General features: G+C 36.9%; 1 protein-coding gene across 1 annotated transcript in view; it reads right to left on the bottom strand.

Moving 5' to 3' along the window:
• Nucleotides 1–16,206, bottom strand: part of LOC145255597 (galactose mutarotase-like) — a 2,088,268-nt gene that overhangs the window by 641,751 nt on the left and 1,430,311 nt on the right. The gene's annotated exons all lie outside the window — the stretch shown is intronic.

Below are 16,206 nucleotides of genomic sequence, written 5' to 3'. Positions count from 1 at the left end.
AGAGTAACAATTGTTTTTCGGCTCCCCAATCAATTAACAATGTTAGTTTATTTTTCTTGTAGTTTGTGCATGGTTTTGCAGCATTCCTGGACCAGAATTCATCTGGTCTGGTGGAATATTCATTGTATAAAGCAGTGCGTAGTTATAGCGTGGGCCTTGGCCTTGGTAGAAATTATTTGGGGGCATTGGTAACGTTTAATGTACATTGGGGAATAAAAATCCGTCTTTCTGTTTGTTTGTTCACAATGACACCATAGCATATATGGTATGACGTCATAACAGACGACATCATACATAATTTGGCAGATGACATCATGTATGATGTCACGTGTCATGTATAGGGGGAAGGCAAAACAATTGAAAGTATATTCCCCTGGCAGCGCCGTGTTGCCTGCTAGTGCGTTATAAAATGGAAATAAAATGAGACATTGAAATTAATAGAAGGGTCACCAGGCTGAAAGTGCTGCCTAAAGTTTAACAGTTTTGTAAAACAGAAATTGAGAAAAACGGAATTTTATAAAAAAATATTTTTATACAAGATATAAGAATATAAAAGTTATAGACTTTCCAGACGCTTGCATTGGGTTTTAAAAGCCTCTGAGTGACTAGGTCACCTTTTGGGGCTCTTTTTATTGATTTCTTGCACATTTTTTTATTTTTTATTTATCCTTTTTCAATCTGTTGTTTATCTACTAATTGTTTATTTCCGTTCGATATTTTTCAGCATCCTTAGTCCTCACCATACCTAAGCAGTTGGCAGGTTCCTTGGAGACTGATGTACTGGTAAAACGGTGAAGGTCTCCTTTGCTTCCGAATCGGCGGGTTTCCATGAGCCTAAGGGTTTTAATATGTCTATTCCTGCATCCGCCCTGAAGAATGCTTCCAGGAGTGCCATGTACTGTGGCCCTCCAAGTCCATTGAGAGGTAACCCACCGAGTGTGTCCCTAGCAAGAGTTTTCAGGGTGCAAACGGTGGTACCCCATTATCTGTGTCCGTTGGGGTGTAGCCACACCCAGATGGCAGTGTCCATGTCCATTGGAGGTTTGCCACACATAGTGGCACCCCATCGTCTGTGTCCATTGGGGGCTTTGCCACACCCAGTGGCACCCCATCGTCTGTGTCCATTGGGGGGTTTGCCGCACCCAGTGGCACCCCATCGTCTGTGTCCATTGGGGGGTTTGCCGCACCCAGTGGCACCCCATCGTCTGTGTCCATTGGGGGGTTTGCCGCACCCAGTGGCACCCCATCGTCTGTGTCTATTGGGGGGTTTGCTGCACCCAGTGGCACCCCATTGTCTGTGTCTGTTGTGAGAGAGGGGCTACCACACTTGGTGGCCCCTTAGCGTCCGTGTCTGTTGGGGATTTGCCAGCCCAGTAGCATCCCAGTGCCTGTGTCCAGGAAGAGGTCTGACTTAATTGAGGGATTCACCAAGACCTGGGCAGAATGGGTCGATGCTACTCCAGGGGACACCCAAGCTGTGTAGTCCATGGCCAAAAGGGCCACAACATCACAACCTTTTACAAAAGGTAGCAGTTCAAGACTATAAAGACACCAAAGTAGTCAGATATGCAAGGAGCAGTCCACAGAAGAGAACAGCCCCCCCCCTCCACCCTTAGAAAGTAGTAGTCCATGGATCTTACCATAGCTCAAGCAATACCGGGAATCAGGTGCTTCTCAGTCCTCAAAAAAGCCTGCCAGCAAAGTACTGGTAGAAGAGACGTCAGATTGGCAAACGCCAAACACCAGAAGAAACCCCAATGAAAGGTCCCTCCGAACAAGGCCAACCAACTTTGGGAGCTCATCAACAAGGCACTCCGGAGAGCTATAAAAAGCTCTTCTAGGACAAATATTCAACACTGACCGAAGGGAACATGATCAAACTGGTACCAGGAATCTTGGAAACACTATAGCAGAGTATAGTTTCTTTAGTTACATCGGATGCAAAAAAGAAAGGCTTGGTAGAGGTTTCAAAAGAAAAAATCATCACCATGATAGTGGAACTTAACTTACCAGCCACATATATAGTAAGAAGAAGCTTTGCTATGTAGAATTTGCTGCTCATCAGTCACGGGAAGAAGCCCTTTTCTCTTCCCTGCAACCTCTTTCCCACAGAAGAGACGTAGCAAGCCTATCTTTGTTCTATCGTTATTTCCATAGCAAGTGCTCGTCTGAGCTCCATTCTCTCGTCCCCCCTTGCCAATCTTTTTCAAAAAAAACTCGGCTAGCTGAAACCACCATCAATAATTTTCCCCACTCCTTATCTGTGCCTAAATCAAAACGTAGATTCCATGAACAAGGCTTCTTTCTTAGAACTGCACGCCTGTGGAACTCTGTTCCGCTTGCCTGTTTCCCTCCCGACTTCAACCTGGATGTCTTCAAGTCCAACACAAACAAATTCCTGATGAACCGCCCCCTTAAGTAATGACACTTTATCAATTCTCCAATACTATTACTACACTATCCCATTGATTACTGTACACACAATAACCCTTATCCCCGAGTGGCCCTTTGGCCTTGATAATTTGTGGTGTAGAGTACATAGGCAAAATATGGTGACGTCGAGGCCATCAACCCAGTCTGTGGTCCCCGACACATTATCACCGGAGACTACAAGCTCAAAATGAGGATGGATTGGACGGCACCATTGAGATGTGAAAGCTGGACAATGTCGATTATTGTCAAAGAGAGATGGCCACACTGTTGACATTATCAGATGCCATGGCATATGGTAAAAGCTTGTCCCAAGAAGGCCTCGGTAATCCCAATAACAGCAGCTTCTCCAAAAACACAGGAGGCAAGACCAACAGAGGCAAAACCAGCAGCAGTTCCACCGAACTGGAGCACAGTGACCAAAAAAGCCAAGAAGACCTCGGTTAAACAAAACCAGGAGAAAAAGACGGAGTGAAAAGAAAACTCCCAGTTACTTCATCTGAATACGAAGAATACATGAAAGAGAAAGAGATGAAGAAAAAGATAGTGACAAAGAGAAAGAAGGTTAAAGAGGACAGAACTAATGATGAAGATAACATTGCTCAATCATTACAAATGATTGAGCAACTTACCCCTTCCCCTTTTTTCCACCCACATACCCGCGCCAACAGGCGAAAACATAGAAGTTTCAGAGCAGGAAGAGGGGGGGAGAGACTAAAGAGATAGAAGAAATGCAGCAAGAAGAAACGCAAGAAGCTGTACCTTCTCCCCAACTGATCAGGAAAAAAAGACCCAAAAGACGCCTTTTCTATCGAGGGGAAAAAATCTGTGTGGTAGAGGGCACGGACATACCAACAGATCTTAATGGTAGACAGCATAAATACCGGAAGCAATTACTAAAATTCACCCATATAAAAAGAAAAGAAGTTCAAGATGGAAAGAATTTTCCCGACGCCCCACTGTTAATCACTTTTGTAAGAAAGAATAAAGGGTCAAGGGTGAAGGCACTCTGGCAGATGTTAAACAAAGCAAAGCAAGCAATTAAAGGCCTAAAACTAATGGAAGAGGAGCACCCGTCCCTACTTAAGATAGATGTTAAATGTGAAAGGAGGGTCCCAATTTATGTTCTCCCATTGTTATATAGGGCTTTAAAAATAACATTTCCCTTGAACAAAGGTCTGTTTGCAACACTGGTTAGTGTGGGCAACGATGAATTCGAACCTATAAGAAGCGTAAGATGCTGAAGCATATCTGCTCATGTGCTGAAAAATCTCATGGCCCTTGAGATAGATATTGCAGCATTAGAGGAGACCCACTTTGTTTCTAGCAGGGATTGTGGTGTGCTGAGGGTTAGGGTTAGGGTTAGGGTTAGGGTTAGCAATGTTCGCAGTTGTGGCGTCTAGTGAGCCATACCCTGTCCATGACAGTGAATGTTATTCATGCGGATGCTCAGAGCCAATGTTGCTGTTAAAAACAGTAAGTTTCAGATCATCGTGGTTTATGTGCACAACATCATTAGTGAGAGGGTTTCCTGTTTTCAACATGTGGAGGTGTTTCTGTTGAGTGTGGAACATGTAGTTTAATGGGAGACTGAAATGCCATCCTATATCCCAAGATAGATATGGTCGAGGGGGATAAAAGTTCAGATAGGTGTGAAAGTAGTCGATCTGACCTAATGGCTTCGTGTGACCCTGTCAATATTTCATTTGGATCACCCCGGGAGGGAGATGTGGATGTGGCTTGGTAATATGACATCCGGTCCGAGTACTTACTTGGATGGGATGTTAGTTAGAAGGGGCGACATAGATTTTCTATCATGTTTTACATTCCACTGGTTAGGTCATTTGGACTATAAATTGGTAATGGCCCGATTGAACTTAAGGAATAGGCCTAGGTTGGCTGGATACTGGAAGTTGAACACCTCCTTGTTGGAGATGGTAGACTTCCAGGAAGAGCTGACATCACTAATCCAGCAGGAGTTAGGGCATTTATCAGGAGTAAATGGTGGGTTAGTCTTAAGGCTTGAATTAGAAGTTTTTGGGCCCAATATAGCCAACACCTAGCTTTAACTAGGGCTCAAACACAAAAAACAAGCAGGGGATAGGTTGATCCTGATGGTGGCTGGAGATGATCCCCTAGAGCTAGTATTAGTCAATCACTTTGCTAGCAAATAGTATGAAGGTCAAGTAGTTAGCTGTTAATGTTGACGCTGTTGAGGGTAAGGTGACTTCATGCTGCACTGCGGCTTGAACGGGAACATTTGAAAAGTGAAAAACCTGGAAGGACATACTCTGGTATCAGCTTGTGAGATTTGCGAAGGATTTCGTGAGCATTTGGAGGCACAATTCACCCATCTATCCAGGCTCCGTGGCAAGGAGTTTGGTTAACTGTGATGTTTGGCTGTGATGTTTGAGTTTGGATTACTGTGGCCCGAGTGGCTAACTGTGATGGGAGGGTTACAGAGCATGAAATCATTATTATATCATTGGAGCAGGTCAGCTATAACAAATCTCAGGGCTCAATAGTCTGCTGTATGATTGGTATTTGAGACTGTTCGCCATGTTTGTTCCTTTTCTGAAAGATTGTATTTAACCACGGATTTGTTCAGGATTTCATCCCTGGGCAAAGTACCAAAAGAGTGGTCATATTACTGAAGAAAAGAGATTGGCATGGAGGGGATAAAAATATACTCATAACTGAGAGTATCCTATACATTTACAAGGTCATCATTTACTCATGCATGGAGTATTGTTGCCACATCTGGGCTGGTGCATCTACCACTTGTCTTTCCCTCTTGGATAGAGTTCAAAAAAGAGTCTTCAAAATAATAAATCCCACTTTGTCAACTAGGCTTCAACCCCTGTCCCATCGCCACAATGTTGCATCCCTGTGTCTGTTTTACAAATATTTTAATGGAATGTGCTCTGATGAACTCATTGCACTTGTGCCCTTTCAACGTACGTATCCCGACAAACCTGCTTAACAACAAAATCACACCCCTTCACTGTTGAGGCCCCTAAATGCCAGAGAGCTTTCTGCTCTAATAATTTCTTCCCTCGAACAGCTAGACTTTGGAATTCCCTTCCTATTACCTGCTCCCCAAACTGTACTGATATGCAGAAGTTTAAATGTAATGTAAACCAACATCTTGTTAATCTTTCATAAGCATGGTCCCAAATGTCCAAGTGGCAATATGCCTTGTTTGGGGTGAACGTGAGTAAAAAAAAGTAATTATGTATATTTGCTTTTTAGTGTTTCTAGGAAAGTGGCCACAAGTTTTGCTGATGGAATATTATTTGCACTTCAAATCCTATGAAAAGCTCTTTTTTTTTTTTAATTTATTTCGTGATTTTCTGGAGGTGTAGCATACTATTGGATGTCAGACATTCACCTGCTATTTTTAAGATTCATTTATTCCTTTAAGTAAACTTGTTTGGATCTTCCTTGCACTTAGTTCACCGGGTATATTTGGCACACCCAAGTTGTCAGTCTATGTTGTTAACCATTGAGTCATTGTCATCTTACATTATTAGTGCTCATTCGAACAGAATCGATCCAAATGGGATTTCAACATGGCATAGCAGATTTCATACCTGACTAATGTATTCATTAAGCCATTGAGAACAGCAGTCAGGTTCTATAAATTCTTTCCAGATTCAGATATTGAAGGAATCACATGAAGGTTGTCAACATCCATAATTGAAAGTGGTGCTATGAACTAGATTCGAATGTGGATATTTAATAATCTATTTAGCAAATACTAACCCAACAAGCGTTATTGATATTTTTGCGATTAAATGCTAAATTAGAAGAATACTAACATAATCCACATAAATATTATACTTTAATTCATACAGAAATATTATATTTTAATTCATACATAAATATTATATTTTAATTCATACATAAATTTTATATTTTAATTCATATATAAATTTTATATTTTAATTCATACAGAAATATTATATTGTAATTCATACATAAATATTATATTTTAATTCATACATAAATATTATATTTTAATTCATACATAAATATTATATTTTAATTCATACAGAAATATTATATTTTAATTCATACAGAAATATTATATTTTAATTCATACAGAAATATTATATTTTAATTCATACATAAATATTATATTTTAATTCATACAGAAATATGATATTTTAATTCATACATAAATATTATATTTTAATTCATACATAAATATTATATTTTAATTCATACAGAAATATTATATTTTAATTCATACAGAAATATTATATTTTAATTCATACATAAATATTATATTTTAATTCATACAGAAATATGATATTTTAATTCATACAGAAATATTATATTTTAATTCATACAGAAATATTATATTTTAATTCATACATAAATATTATATTTTAATTCATACATAAATATTATATTTTAATTCATACATAAATATTATATTTTAATTCATACATAAATTTTATATTTTAATTCATACATAAATATGATATTTTAATTCATACAGAAATATTATATTTTAATTCATACATAAATTTTATATTTTAATTCATACATAAATATTATATTTTAATTCATACAGAAATATTATATTTTAATTCATACAGAAATATTATATTTTAATTCATACATAAATTTTATATTTTAATTCATACATAAATATTATATTTTAATTCATACATAAATATTATATTTTAATTCATACAGAAATATTATATTTTAATTCATACATAAATATTATATTTTAATTCATACATAAATATTATATTTTAATTCATACATAAATATGATATTTTAATTCATACATAAATTTTATATTTTAATTCATTCATAAATTTTATATTTTAATTCATACATAAATATTATATTTTAATTCATACATAAATATTATATTTTAATTCATACATAAATATTATATTTTAATTCATACATAAATATTATATTTTAATTCATACATAAATATTATATTTTAATTCATACATAAATATTATATTTTAATTCATACATAAATATTATATTTTAATTCATACATAAATTTTATATTTTAATTCATACATAAATATTATATTTTAATTCATACATAAATATTATATTTTAATTCATACATAAATTTTATATTTTAATTCATACAGAAACTGAGAAATGTGTACGCGTTATTTATTACGTTTTTTCTAAAACAGTTCACTTCTTGTAAGTAAAAAAAAATATATATATACTCGAGCTGAGATCCAAACCAAAACCTGAAGACAGTGTGTCAAGTACGATAACCATTAGACCAGCTTGACATAATCTTTACAAAGTGTTTGCAAACCTACCTGCTCTTAACATATGGAATCTGTCATGTGAACGATTCGCTGATGCGCATTCGTGAAACATTTAACAAATAGATAAAAATCCGATTACTCCCACATAACAATTTTTCAATTTTGGCCCCTTAGCAGCCTTTCTTCTGCATGAAAACCAATTAAAAAGTTTTCCACGTGTCTGAATACCCTATATATCAAATTTCAAGTCTGTAGATCAAACATTTGTTGATTATATAGGTTGAGAAGTGTCCTCACACACATTCTCACATATCTATCTATCTATCTCTCTCTCTCTCTCTCTCTCTATATATATATATATATATATATATATATAGAGAGAGAGAGAGAGAGAGAGATAGAGAGATAACTTACAGGAAAGACTATGTTCAGGTTGCCAACATTAGTTTCCCCGATTCTTTCCAGAATCAAATCTATATAAAAGAAACCATACAAAGGTTGCCAACATCCATAATCGAAGGTGGTGCTATGAAACTGATTGGATTCGAACTCGGCATATTCAGATTGTCAGTCTGTCTCGTTAACCACTTCACCACCGTCACTTTGAATTATTATTCGTGTTTACTTGAAAAGAATTGATCAGATGTGATTTCAACATGGCATAGCAGATTCCATAGGTCACAAAGGTTGGCTTAAGGCCAATTTACGCAGTGAGGAATGCAAGTGTGTCTTTTATTAATAACCAAATCATTGAATTGCAACCAGGTAGTTATGGGAGGGACCACATGAAGGTTGCCAACATTCCTCATTGAAAACAATTTCATTAACCATTATCTTGGAATGATTTATATATATCACGTGAAATCATTTTGCCTTTTCCCCCCATTCCCTCTGCTTCGCTATTTTTTTAACTTTTATCAAGTAAGCTCTATGGCTTACTTGTAGTTTCATTAAATACTTTACAAGCAAAATCCTGATGAGTTAAGGAAATAAAAGATTCACTGATTGATATAATAATTAAGTGATCGATTTTGCGCTATGAAACAGATACTTTCAAGTCAACTGAATTAAAGGAATAAATTATAAGATAGTCACCATCAATAATTTTGGAATATATATATATATATATATATATACACACACAAGCAAAGATACCCACGGTTCACACGGGACTTTGCTGTACGCTCAGCACCCTTGCAGTAAGTGGACGTTGTAAGCACAACTAATTCTTAAGGTGTTAAAATTTTTAACTACTTCTGAAGTGACTGAAACTTTAAAGCAAAAAAATTATATCACAATATTGACACTCATATTGTTACACATAAAAATGGAAACAAAAAGAATCACAATGGTTAACGTTGGTTTAATTGGTTGAGGGGATGGGGTGGAGGAGGGTGATTTGATTCAAATTCACAAAGAAGTCAGCCGGTGCCATGGTGGTGGCCCCCGGGATTGTGACGAACCCCAACATACCTAGATAGTGGAGTTTGTGAAGAGCCGCACTAAATATGACCTTAACCTTTGACCTTCATCTTGGAAAATGGTGTGTACCATCCCGAGGTCGGAAACCATCATCGTGTCAGGTTTGATCATGACTGGTCCAGTGGTGTGGGCTGTGGGAGAGTATATATGCATAGTCTATGGCCTTGAACTTTGACCTTAACCTTAAAAAATAGTATGCACCATCCCTAGGTGTGTGAGTGTGGGGGTGGGGGGTCATCATGATACTAGGTTTGTTTATGATGGGTCCAGTGGTGTGGGCTGTAGGATAGTTACACACAAACACACACACGAACGCTACTACTTTGTATATATATATATATAACTACTTCATTTACTCACATAAAATTAATATACGAAAGTATAGATTTATGCGTAAACTTTAAGTATTTACTTCAAAAGTGCTCAATATGTAGGTAGAGCTAGTTAGCTAGAGCATAAGCCTGACGAATCCTAGAGTGGATGAAACGCCGAATATTCAGTGTAGCTTAATCGCCATATATATTTTATAAATTACTATATATATATATATATATATATATGTATATATATATATATATACACACATACAAAAGATGTTCTATTTTATTCCACCCGAGAGAATTGCAAATTGCATTGTTATGATGACTGAACTCATGCATTCATGACTGAAAGTTTCATCTCTCTGTTGCAGATATTGACGATGTTAGATGCGATTTCAACATGGCATAGCAGATTCCATAGTTCGAAAAGGTTGGCATAAGGCCAATTTCCGTATTTAGGAACGCAATTTCCTTTTATTTAAAACCTAATCATAGGATCGCAATAAGCCAATTTCTAATTAAACAGAACGATTTTATGTTGTAATTTGAATAATGGCTGCTCATGTCAAAATGGAAACAAGCGATCGATTCATTATAATTCGTTGTTAAATTATACTTGAAAAATGTCCTAGAATCATTTTTTTTTTATTCCTTGTTTTTTTTTTTCTTTTTAATTTTTTTTACAATCTTTTAAATCATGGCGAATGTAATCGAATTATGACAAGTTGCATTTGTTTATGGTGTTGTGGTGTGTCCACCCTACGGATAATAATAAACTCTCCCATTATTATAAAGACTGGGAGAATTTGTCTTGTGGCGTTAGCGTACAGGTAATATGACTAGTTAAGTTATTTAAGGTTATTTAGATCAATATTTTACCCCCCCCCTCCTTCACTTTTTGCCCTCATGCTACATTTTATATTTATTTGGTTCTTTTTCTATGAAATATTTATTAATAACTATTTCATGCATATATCACACGAGTAATGCGCACTTGATAATCGAACTGGCCACTGGATAGTGCATATAAGTGGCATGAAAAACTATCAACAACAACAGAAGAATGGCAGGCTTGCAAAGAGATTAGCAGTAGTAAAAAAAAGACGCATATAGAAATTAGGAAGTGTGCGCGAGAAGAGAAAGGAATAAAGGAGAGAAAAATGCACCATGTGCTTGGGAGAAAGAAAGACTATATTCCGCTGTAAAAATTCTTTTTTATCTCTATGAGAAAGAATGACTATTTTTAAGATCGGATTTTTTCGATTTTCGATAATTATCGAATGAATTTCTGTACAAAACATACAAATGTATATCTAAGAACACTGTCAGATATATGAATTACTTTTGTGTGAAATTTACAAAAGATAGGCTCAGCCGTTTCGGAACCTATGAGGAACTCACACAGTTTTATGTAATAGTAGAGACGGAGATATCACAAAAATAAAGAAAATGAAACTTTTTTTTCTAAGTCGAAAATCATGAAGTTGATTTGTATGACACAATCTGAAAAGAAATTATTTTTTAATTATCAAGTGCTTCAATTATTTATCCTCGATTATGTACCTCTACAAGGTCACAATTCGCCCATGTATGGAGTATTGTTGTCATATTTGGACTGGTGCATCTGCTACAAGTCTCTCACTCCTAGACAGGGTTCAAAAGAGAGTTGCCAACCTAATAAGTCCTGAACTGTCATCTAAGCTTCAGCCTCTGTCCCATCGACGAAATGTAGCATCCCTCTGCCTGTTCTACAAGTACTTTAATGGTGAATACTCTAAAGAACTGCACGCACTTGTACCCCCTCGACATAAATACCCCCGACAAACCCGACCAGCAGCAAAATCCCACCCCTTCACAGTAGAGATCCCTAGATGTAAGAAAGCCTTCTACACCAGTAGTTTCTTCCCCAGAACCGCTAAACTTTGGAATTCCTTTCCAGGTTCCTGCTTCCCCAACTGTACTGACATGCAGAAGTTTAAGTGTAATGTGAACCGACATCTTGCCGCCCAACTCCTCACATAGTACCCCTGTAGCTTATGTCCCTGATAGTAGCCCCCTACATCAAAGTGGCAATGTGCCTTGTTTGGGGGGAAAATGTAATAAAAAAAAATAAATTAAAAAATATGTTTTTTAGCCCTAGGGGTAAATTTACCCCCGGTTAAAAACTTCTGACATGGATATTAATTTACTTACTAGCATTAAGTAATGTACTGGCGTAGTGAGACAGCACTACTTTCAAAGATAAAGTAACACGGTTCCTTTCCTCTACAAGTCTGTGGGAGACCCTTGGGCATGGTCGAGAACCCATTTAGCATCCCCCCTCCCCCGATCAGAGTACCATGAGGTCATGGAAAGCAGGTGACTTATGTTATACAGAAGCAAACAAAAATAATTCTGTTCATGGTTTCGTATTTCGTTGTGCTGAGCAGAAGATACCTCTGGATATAATGGTCAAGATAATCGCACAGTATGGACACTGCTCGGACAGAAAGAAACTGCAACTTACTGTTTGTTCAACTGCAAAGAGAGCTGTGGTAATGCATCAAACTCTTTATTTGAGAAACGGCGTGAATAAGGTTCTGAATCAGAACACCTCACTCAGTAAAGATTACCATGATAGATAGATGACACCTGATCGGCATCAAACTACTTTCCGACAACCAGCAAAGAATAATGGAAAAGATTGTGGCGAGAAGAAAAAGATGGCGACAGCAAGAAACATACGTTGATAGTCTGAACACTTGGGAAACATCAGAAATAATGAGCAACAATGAATTCATGAAGGCTTTGAGGTCGAGAGATGGATGGAGAATCATAACCGCCAATGCTTGTACCAGGCAGGACATGACTTGAAGTGATGTAAGGATCAAATTAATTTATGGATACACGTTCTGAGTGGTTATGCGAGGGGGTGGCGAGATGATTGGGTAAGCCTCCAATGTACATGTTTGATTGGACGATAAGTGCGGGGAGGGGGGTCTGATGTTTGTGTTCTGAAAAAACTGGGAAAATTTTATTCTAAATTTATTTTCTGACTGTGAGATTCATATTGAGTCGAGACATGGAAATACTGAGACATTGATCCGTGTGGCCTCCTTACAATGTTTATATAATTTTATTTATCTATAAGCTCTACACAAGTATTGAGCACTTAAAAAACTATTGATTTTTAGTTCATGTTAACAATAAGGTGGTTTTCTAGAGGTGGTGAACTTTAAATTGACCACTACATGATATTTAATTGCAGATTTAGCAACTATCGGTTATTTGGAGATTAGCTTGGTTTGGCAATTCATTGTGAAAAGACAAAGACTTGAGCAGCGTTTTAAAATTGCAAATCATATGATCAATTTACCGAGAGAAATATTTGATGAACGAATAATTTCACAACATGGACCTGTCAACTAGCCACCTCGATTTAACGCAATTTTCTTTGGAGATATGTAAAGTCCAATGTCTACGCTGATAAACCAGACACAACAAACCACTTGGAGGACAACATTCGAGGTATTATTGCCAAAATACAGCCTAATTTAATACGTAGAGTTTGTGAATATTTAGCCTCTGGATTATGTGATATATGCAAAAGTCATTTGCATGAAATTATATTTAAACTAGCATGGGTGCCCGGCGTTGCCCGGGTGTTTGGAGGTGTAAGCTGAAAGAAAAGAAAAACGGTCAATTTTTTAAACTTTAACTCCTATTATGACCCTTTAACATTTATTGTTTTGGGCTCAAATCAAGTTATTAAGTTAGATCCATGTCCAAGGAACCTATATCTAAAATTTTAAGTGTTAAGACCCAAAATTGTCGGAGGAGTTTGGTAGAGTTTTCAAAGGTCAAATCGTTGACCCCTTAACAGCCAGATTTCTGGCCGAAAACCGATCACATCAATTTTCCCAAATCTCAGTACCCTGTATATCAAATTTCGAGTCTGTAGACTAAAAATTGACAGAGTTATTGCGTAGGGAAATGTAGACAGACAAACACACACACAGAACGGGAAAAGATAACAAAATATCAGGATCTAAAAATGATCTAAAAACAACATGGTCTCTAAAAGAAATAAACATTATACCGGTTGTGATGGGAGCAACTGGCCTAATAAAAAAGAACCTTCAAAAATACTTAGAAGCAATCCCTGGAAAACCAAGCTGTAAGGAAATACAGATAGCAGCCATAAAGGGAACAGTGTCTATTCTTAAAAGAGCCCTCGGATATAAATTTAAATTATAATAGAATCAAGTGTTAGCCCCAGGAAGGAGCCCCTTGATCTCTTCAAACTAACAAAAGTAAAATTTAAAAAAAAAACAGACACATAGACACTTTCACTTTTATAGATATATAGATTATAAATGGCAAAAAATAATCTTTAGAATAAACCACATATTTGTATGATAAACATATTTTTCTGTGATTTCTTTTAAGTTCGTATCCTCTAAAGACACTTTACATAAACCTGAAGCTTTTACTACGGGGTGGAACGATAAAATTGTCGTCTTTGAAAAGACAACATGATTCCATTTCCGTTTGATGAAAAACAGTTTTTTTGTTGTTGTTACAGACCATCTACTTGTTGGCCAGTTGTGTACAAATCCCATGAGCGATAGAAGCCTTCTATCGTGTCTGAAAGTGATACAATGTTCAACGAGCGAGATCGGAGATGCGCCGCTGTACAACTCATGCTCTCTACTGATCCAAATGATGACAACAGAACCGTCAAAATGCAAATCCGGACGATTTAACGCTTAAGGGCAGAGCTCAATGGAGTTTCCGGCCACGGTTATGGTCTTTAGTGTTGTTTCAAGTGAGGGCCACCTCATGCCACCTCACATCTTCGAAGTTGGCTTGAAAGTCAACACCAAAATGTACCTGGATGTGCTGAAGAGTGTGGTGATCCCTGGTGCAATCGGGTGACAGCTGACAGACGAGTCCAAAAAGACCCAGCCTTGGCTTCAGAAGGAGTGCTACGACTTTGTACCCTTCTCTCACTGATCCCTTCTCCCCCAACCTGAATCCACTGAACTCGCCAATCTTTCACGGAAAACACCCGTCTAGCTGAATCCACTGTGAAAAATTTCCCCCACTCTTTATCTGTGCCTAAATCAAAACGCGGATTCCATGAACAAAGTTTCTTTCTTAGAACTACACGCCTGTGGAACTCTGTTCCGTCTGCCTGCTTCCCTCCGGACTACAACTTGGATGTCTTCAAGTCCAATGTTAACAAATTCCTAATGAACCGCCCCCTTAAGTAAACACTTCATCAAATCTCCACACTAACATAATGTACTTGCAATAACCCTTATCCCTGAGTGGCTTCCGGGTCTTGATAAGTGGTGATCACTGTGTAAAAAAAAAAAACTACTTTGTTTAGTCATAAGTCGAGAACATCACCAACATGACCTCTCACAACACAAAGCCAGCCTGATCGCCGCAATCTGCCGAGTATTCGCTGAGTTCCCACCGGCGTTTGTGGAAAAGGCATGCTCTCAGTTCCAGACCCGTATCGCAGGAGGCTGAAGGCGGCTACATTGAATAGATGTCAGCTCTACTACATAATCAAGTTACCTGAATTCATTATTTTTCAATAAAACTTTAAAAATAAATCTGCAATGTTTTTTTTCTTTAGAACGACAACTTTATCGTTTCATCCTGTATTTTAAAGATGTCATTAAAATCTAACGACGGGTGAAGGCTCGTCTGAATTATTTTGTGATTAAAATTTGATATTTTTTTTATTGCATGTTATAACGATAAATGGCAATGAAGAGCCGGTAAGAATAGTGACTCGTTTTAGTTACCCTTGAGGATTTGATCCCGCAGGTCGCATTTTCGCCGATAACGCTATCAATTAGGTGAAAGTTTTCAAACTTTATGACGTCTGTAATGTGTTTCGTGTGTACTTAACTGTTAATTTCCTTTCTGTGGATTTGATTTATTGTTTGTTTATTTATTTTTTTTTTTTTGGTCACGTAACACGTTTTTATTATTGCGTTATTTGCATTTATTAACTCGAGTTGTTGCCCTTCCAAACCACCTGCTGTTTAAGTTTGAACGCATAACGTTGATAAAAAAAAAATGTGTTAAGTGAGATTCTCCTTCCTTGTCGTTTTTTTTTTATTCATCTGTTTGTGAAATGCAAATTTGCTGAAGGCCAGGAGCCATGTTTATGTTCTGCATGGGTTCTTCTTCTTCTTTTTTTTTTTTTTTACATAGGCATCACCACTTATCAAGGCCAAGAGGTCATTCGAGGATAAGGGTTAAAGAGTGTACAGTAGACAATTGGACAATAAAGTAATCGTTAGTAATGGAAATTCGTTAAATTTGTTAACTTATATGGAACGGCTCATTAAAAACTTGTTTACGTTAGACTTGAAGACAACCATATTGTAGTCAGTTTCTTCTTCTTCTTCTTCTTCTTCTTCAAATTAACTTATCCTTGGCCATCATCATCATTAACATCATCATCTGTTTTACTAACCCAATCATCATCATCATCATCAACAACAATTTAACGCCCCTTTAAACCTATCTCTGTCCAAGTCTTTATTTCTTTTTCTCTCATGTCCAATGTGGCCACTTACCCCACTCCCCAATGTTTTCTTCGCGAACTAAATCTGCAACCTCAACTTTTTTACATCCAGCAACTCTCACCTTGTAAAAGATCAAAGTATAGTATCTGTTCGGATACTACACTTCAATTTTTTGTT

The sequence above is a fragment of the Euprymna scolopes genome, chromosome 31 (assembly GCF_053919585.1).
Source record: "Euprymna scolopes isolate OS-2025 chromosome 31, ASM5391958v1, whole genome shotgun sequence".
In the NCBI taxonomy this organism is placed as follows: Eukaryota; Metazoa; Mollusca; class Cephalopoda; order Sepiida; family Sepiolidae; genus Euprymna; species Euprymna scolopes.
Note: the sequence above shows the minus strand (reverse complement) of the source record. Positions and strands in the feature narration are given on the sequence as shown.